This window comes from Durio zibethinus, chromosome 7 (assembly GCF_047325235.1).
Source record: "Durio zibethinus cultivar Kanyao isolate XHJ-2024 chromosome 7, ASM4732523v1, whole genome shotgun sequence".
NCBI classification, from domain to species: domain Eukaryota; kingdom Viridiplantae; phylum Streptophyta; class Magnoliopsida; order Malvales; family Malvaceae; genus Durio; species Durio zibethinus.
In genome coordinates, this window is record NC_143168.1 from 13,226,312 (window position 1) to 13,233,631 (window position 7,320).

At 29.4% G+C, this 7,320-nt stretch overlaps 1 non-coding gene across 1 annotated transcript; it reads left to right on the forward strand.

The window, feature by feature from the left end:
• Positions 1 to 3,758: 3,758 nt before the first annotated feature.
• Positions 3,759 to 3,865, forward strand: LOC149518004 (small nucleolar RNA R71). The gene has a single exon (XR_016343884.1). It is a non-coding gene; the product is annotated as a small nucleolar RNA R71 (small nucleolar RNA).
• The last annotated feature ends 3,455 nt before the right edge of the window (positions 3,866 to 7,320 follow it).

A 7,320-nucleotide genomic window follows, 5' to 3' on the forward strand; every position in this document is an offset into this window, starting at 1 on the left:
CCCTAATGAACATATCTTGTCCATACAAAAAACACCATGGTATGCCATTTTGGTAAACTACATTGTGAGTAATGTTCTTCCTCTTATTTTAAACTATTAGCAAAAGATGAAATTTCTTCATGAGGTTAAATATTATATGTGGGATGAACCTTTTTTGTTTAAACAATGTAAGGTCTAGGTTTGAAGAGGTGCATTGCAAAAAAAGAAATGGAGAACATTTTGCATCAACGTCATTCATCTGAGTATGAAAGGCATTATGAAGGAGAAATGATAACTGTAAAGGTATTGCAATGTGGTTTTTATTGGCCTTATTTATTCAAAAATGTACATAGACTTGCCTTGCAATGTGATAGATGTAAGAAAATGAGAAGTCTAACAAAAAAACATAAGATGCCATTTAACAACATTTTAAAAGTTGAGGTTTTTTATGTGTAGGGCCATTTATGTCTTCCTATAGAAATATTTACATTTTATTAGCAATAAACTATGTTTTTAAATGGGTTGAAGCCATAGCTACATATTCTAATGATGTTAAAGTTGTATTTAGATTTTTTTTTAAAAATAAAATAATAAAATGTATTGTCAAGATGTACAATTTAACATCTAGTACACATATTATCAAGATTTGATACACCTAAGGCAAAATAAGTGATGAAGGAACCCATTTTTGCAATAAAATTTTTGAAAAACAACTTGCTAAGTATGGAGTAAAGCATAGGATAGCTACAACTCATCACCTTCAAACTAGTGGCCAAGCTGAAGTTTTTAATAAAGAGATAAAAAGAATCCTTGAGAAGGTTATGAACCTATCACAAAAAGATTAGGTGGCTGTATTGGATGACTCTTTTTAGGTGTATAGAACAGCTTTCAAAACCCTTTTAGGAATGTCCCCCTACCAATTGGTTTATGGAAAAGCTTATCAATTACCAATGGAGTTAGAACACAAAGCCTATTCGGCTATCAAGAATTCAATTTAGATAAAAAATTGATAGGAGAAAAAAGGTTGCTTCAATTGAATTAGTTGGATGAATTCAAACTACATGCTTATGAGAATGCTCAGATATACAAAGAAAAAACCAAGCAAGGGCATGATAAAAGAATTGTCAAAAAACATTTTAGTCCAGAGTAACAAGTGTTTCTCTTTAATTTAAGATTAAAACTATTCCTTGGAAAACTCAAATCAAGATGGAATGGACCATTCATAGTGACCAAAGTTTTTCCTAATGGAACAATAAAAATCATAGATGAAAAAAAAATAACATTTTAAGGTCAATGGTCAAAAATCAAAATCTTTCATGAAAACATGACAAAACAATTTGAAAATGTAATACACCTCACTAATCCAGATCTTTAGGTTTGGTCTAGCTTGACTAAAAACCAAACTTGACCCTGGTTGGGAAACAATCCGAGTTTAATTTTCATTGTTGATGCTTTTGCTATTTGTTTTCTTTATTTTGTTAAAACAAGTTTACCTCGATATTTGCTTTGTTTGCTTGTTTTATTTTAGGAATAAAGATGAAAAAATGATGAATAATGGAGCCCAACCTATTTGGCCTCAATAAAGCAATGATAAGGAGTTTTCCTTTATCTTAAACTTTTAAAATTTTGAAAAAAAATTTGGCACAAATTTCTTTTCCCCTAAACTTAAATAACACATTGTGCCCAATATGTGCAAATAAAGCATAAAAGCATGAAAGGGAAAAGAGATACTCCCTTAAACCTTAATGGCTAAATATAACATGTAATCCAACTTGGCTAAATGCATGGAATTCACCATTGCCACAAAACATTTAGCTTTCTTGAACCTAATTCCTGCAAAAACAAAAACAAAGAAAACCAAAACATAATCTATCCTACAAAAAAAAGAAAAATAAACAAAAAATATGTAAACTGAAAATTAAAACTTGGGTTACCTTCTAAGCAGCATTAGTTAAAGTCAAACTTGATAACTTTTTCCAAAACTTTTTATTCATACTTAGGTTCACCCCTCCCAAAAGGTAGTTTACCTTGCTACATTCTTATTTGTGGTATTATATAAATAGAGCTAGGTTTAGAAGGTCTAGAAATCACACTATAATCTTTCACTTTTTTTTCAATAGCACAATCTCTTTTTTTTTTCTTCCTCATAAGGCTCCTATATTTGGGCTTAAGTTTTAATTTGAGGGTTTTTTTCTTGGTCACTTTTTCAACTCTATTTTCACTTTCACTAATCATTTCATAATTGACAAGTTTAAACATAATATATTTATTCTAAAATTTCATTATAACATCTTTTTTTTCAATATCAATCAAAGTTCTAATAGTAGCCAAAAATGGCCTCCCTAAAATGATGGGGATATCCTCATTCTCTATAATGTCTAAAACCATAAAATTAGTAGAGAATGCATACTTGTGCACTTTTACAAGCACATTTTCCACTATCCCTAAAGAAAACTTTTTAGACCTATTAGTAAATTTGAAATATATGCTAGCAGGCTTCATCTTCGTAATTCTTAATTTCTTAAAAATTCGTAAAGGTAAAAAATTATCATATGCTCCAAGATCATATAAACTCTATCACAGTAATATTCATCAATATAACAAAAATAAAAAAACTTCCTAGATCATTAAGCTTTGTTGGCAAATTTCTTTAAAGCGTAGTATTACACTCATCTATAATTGAAGTTTCCTTTAATTTATCTAACAACTCATTCAAAGGTGGCTCTTTAACTTATTATGTAAGATTGAATTGCAACCTTCTTCTTGTAGACATTCTTGTAGTAAGTTTCATTAAAGTTTCCCTTGGCTTTTTCTCATTTTTTATTTCCTTATTCTCAATTTCCTCTTCCTTAGCTAGTTCAACCTTATCATTATCATCTCCATCATCTTTAAGCTTAACCTTACTAGAATCCTTTCAATTTCATCATCTGTAAACTCATCCTCTATCTTCATCTCTATAGACTCATCAATAGGCTGCATTTCCTTTCATTACCCTATTCGACCCTTATTTTTTTTTTTTTTACATTGAAAATGTTGTTCACTTGCTCATTGCCTTATCTTTTTGGGTTTTACTCTGTAATGCTAGGCAAGATACCTTGAGGACGGTTATTAAAGGTATTTGCAAGCTATTCTACTTTAATCTCAAAGTTCTTAATAAATGTTACCTGATTTTACAAAATTTGAGAAAATATCTCCTTAATGAATAGTTTCTTTTCTTAGGGTGGTAATGGTAGAGGTGGATGGTATTGTTGTGATTGTGGTTGATGAAAATCGAGTGGGTTAACAAGTATAGTGTAAGAATAAAAAACTTGTCCCTAGCCCCATAAAAAATTTGGATGTTGCTTTCACCCAAGATTATAGCTTTTAGAGCAAGGGTTATATGGTTGCTTAGGTTGAACAACATAATAGATAGGCTTTGTTCTAATTAGGCATCTATCTAAGGAATGGTTCACCCCATAATTATCATAAGAAACAAAAGGACTTTAGATGGCATGAACATGGCTAGGTGCAAGGTTTGATCCTAAATTTTCAATCGTTTTTGCTAAAGTTGAAACTTGAGAAGTTAAAGCAGTTAAAGCATCAAGCTTATAAACCCTGACAAGTTTATTAGGAACTAACCTATCATTGGCTCACTCATAGTTATTCATGACTATCTTCTTAAAATCATATGCTTCATCAATGGTCTTACCTATTAAAGTCCCACCAACAGCAGTATCAATGGTAATCCTCGCTAACCTCTCAAATCATTATAAAAAATTTAAACTTGAAGCCATTTAAGTAAACCATAGTGAGGGCATTTTCTTAACAATTCCTTGTATCTCTCCTGAGTATCAAAAAGAGATTCAACCTCTATTTGCTTAAAAGAAGTGATGTCATTGCACATTTTAGCTATCTTTGATGAAGGAAAGAAATGAGCTAAAAATTTTTGAACAAGGTCATCTCATGTTATTATAGAACTATGAGGTAAAGACACAAACTAGCTCTTTGTTTTGTCCCTAAGAGAAAATGAAAAAATTCTTAGTCTAATGGCATCATTAGAAACATCATTTTTCTTAAATGTATCAAAAATCTCAAGAAAATTAGAAAGATGCAAGTTAAGGTCATCACTAGCTAACCCATTAAACTAAACAAAATTTTAAATCATTTTGATAATTGATGGTTTCCATTCAAAATTACTAGCCTGAATGGTTGGCCTATTAATACTAGGTTAAAAACCATCTAATTGAGAGACAGCATAGTCCCTAAGTGTTATTTGATTATCTTATTGCTTAGCCATGATAATTCAAGAGTTACTTGCTTTTTACCTTTTTTTTTTTTATCTTTGTTAAGTATTTTCTCAATCTTTTTATCTAAGGGCACTAAACTAGCACTCATAGTTCTTAGGATACAAAACAAGACTAACCAAAACAAGTAAAAGCAAGAAAATAAAAATCTAAGCTACAGGTAAAGCGATTAGTATTGTTGTTGTGATTTCCACTCAATTCCCAGCAATGGCATTAAAAACTTGATTAATGATATGCAAAAGCACTGAATCGTACAAGTAGTATAATATTAAGTAGATTATTGTTCTCACAAGGATTGAAAAATAGAAAACTCAAGCACCAAAATTGTATGCTCTTAAACCTATACTTAGAAAAATCAATTAAAATATATGAAAACCATAAAAACATGCAATATTATGAATCAATACCAAATTAAACTAAACAAGCTATAAATAACTAAGGACATGTAAAATTGAAACCAATATAACAATATAACCAAAAACATAAATCAATATAAAGCTAAATACCTAAACCGAAATTGAATTAACTCTAAATAGCATAAACCAAAAGTAATAATGCAAGAAAATAAGCAATACTGATCAAAAAACCAAATAGAAACTTATAAGAATCAAATATGCAATACCAAATATAAACCCTAATGAATTTACATGCAAACCATGTAAACAGAAACCTTAACTAAGTATAAATCATGCAAGTAACTTTATTTTAATTAAATAACATGTAATTAAATCAAATTAAACTTAAATAAAAATTAAATCAACTCAATATGCAAAACTCGAATGATATAAACCCTAATCTAACACAATTTTAGCTTCCACCAAGCCTCTACAAAATAAGTGATCCCAAGCTTAAAAATAAAATGTAAAAATCTCAACCCGAGTGTTTTTCTTAGACTCATTTACACTTTAGCAATCCAAGCTCACCTCAAACTCCAAAATGTCTTTCACACTTTGAATCAAGAAACAAGCTTGAAATAATGTATTTTAGATCACTCACTGATCAAATTACACAAAATAAGCTCACTACAAATTTGTTTATCAAACATAAGAAAAATAAAGCTCTAGACTCTTAAAGAGATTTCTTGATTTTGTTGATTGGATTGTCTTGATCTTTTGTTTATAGCTTAAAGTTTATTGTTCTTCAATGCTTTAGGTGTATTTAGAGTTGGAGTTGAGTTACTAGTCATTTGAAGATCAATTAGAACATTAATATTGGAGGATTTTAAGCAAATTTAAAAATCTAGCCATTGGAATATGATATTTTAAAATTTTTAACTTGGGCAGTCGGATGCCAAACATAAGCAGTCACATGCCTTGATCTTGAGAAGCTTTTATAAATATTTTTGCCTTGGGCAATTGCAGGGCAATTAAATGCTTTAGTGTTCTCCTGACATGACAGTTGGATGCCCTGTGTTCTCCTAATGGGATAGTCAAATGCCCATGAGGGTTGTGTTTTCCTTGGCTTTGTCATGTATTCTTTTTCTTCCAATTTCTTCAATACTTTTTAAACCAATTCAACTTTTTTCTGGCTTTTTCTTGTATCATTTCCCTTTAATTTCTTCAATGCTTCTCAAAACCAATTTTAAATAATTTAATCAAATCTTTCAAGGTTGTTCTTCGTATATTTGATCTTTGGCTTTACTTTAAGATTAATTCTAAGCACATTATGCTTCAAAATAATTCCTTGAACAACATGTTGCAACATTTAATCTAAAACTCTCATCATCTACTAAATTAGCTTTTCCTAACTATTTGGTCAAGTTTAAATCTTCATGAATTTGTGTTAATCACTTAATAATAAATGGTTAAAGTTGAAACACTTAATAAACTTATTAGACAAACATTAACGAGAGGTTTTGGAATCTTCAAAAACAATATGAGTTCAATAGACTCAACAACTTCTTGAATACTCTTTGAACCCTAAACATTATGCTGTTCAAAATTTCTTCAATTCTTCTTAACTTGATACTCAAGACTTTAGAGAAGTTTTGAGTCTTCACAATCTTATTCTTCCTTTCAAAATTGTGAATTGTATCAAAAGATTTGTAAGATAACCATTTTTATAGTTTCAGCATGCTAGATGAGACAAAGTTCTAAAAGAATTTAATTTGTTTGATTTTGTCTCTAAATTGTTTTGATTTAATTTGAGATAAAATCTTATTATTCATAGATGAAATTTAATTGGATGACGTATAAATTTTTAAAATTTGATTGGTTAAGATTTTGATTTATCTCTAAATTATTTTAATTTAATTCAAACATAAATTAGATGAATCAGATGAATTTTGATTGGTTGAAATTTAAATTTATATCTAAATTATTTTTATTAATTTAGAGATAAATTGAATGATTTATATTTTAATTGTCAAATCAAATGAATTTATAAAATTAATAACATATTCATCTATTCATAAAATTAATCATTTAATAAATAACTATATTTTACTTTATTGATTTTATTAATTCCAAAGGCAATAAAATGATTTGTCACTTAAAAATTCTTAAACTAACAAATTAAAAATAATTCAAATGGACCGTGACAATTTGTAATTGCCCATACTTTCCGACTGCTGCGGTGTCAAGGATTTGGGAGCCATATGCTGCCAGGAACTCAATTTTTGTGACTCGCGGCCTCATACATAAGAGGAACCATGGATTTCGATAGGGGTATGAGAGAGAAATCCTTGGCACATACAAGATGGATTAGAGGATGCTTACTACTTATGTCAGAGACCATCAGAGTAACATTGATGTTTTACCATTCAAATCTTACTAAAAATTCCACCAGTTTCATTCAACTCACATGATAGATCTGCTCCAACTTCAGAATTTCTCCAACTACAGGCTGATCCATTGGTTTATCTGTTTTTTTCTTCTTTTTTTTTTTTAATTTCTAATTTACTTTTAAACTTTCCTACCCTTGGTTTAAAAAAACCATTATATACATAAATTCCTTTAAACCTATATACTCCGAGTGTCAACTTCAATGTCCTGCAACCTGATCCAAAAAACAATTAGCCGTTTATATGTTAGTTGACTATATCTCTAAAGAGATTTAC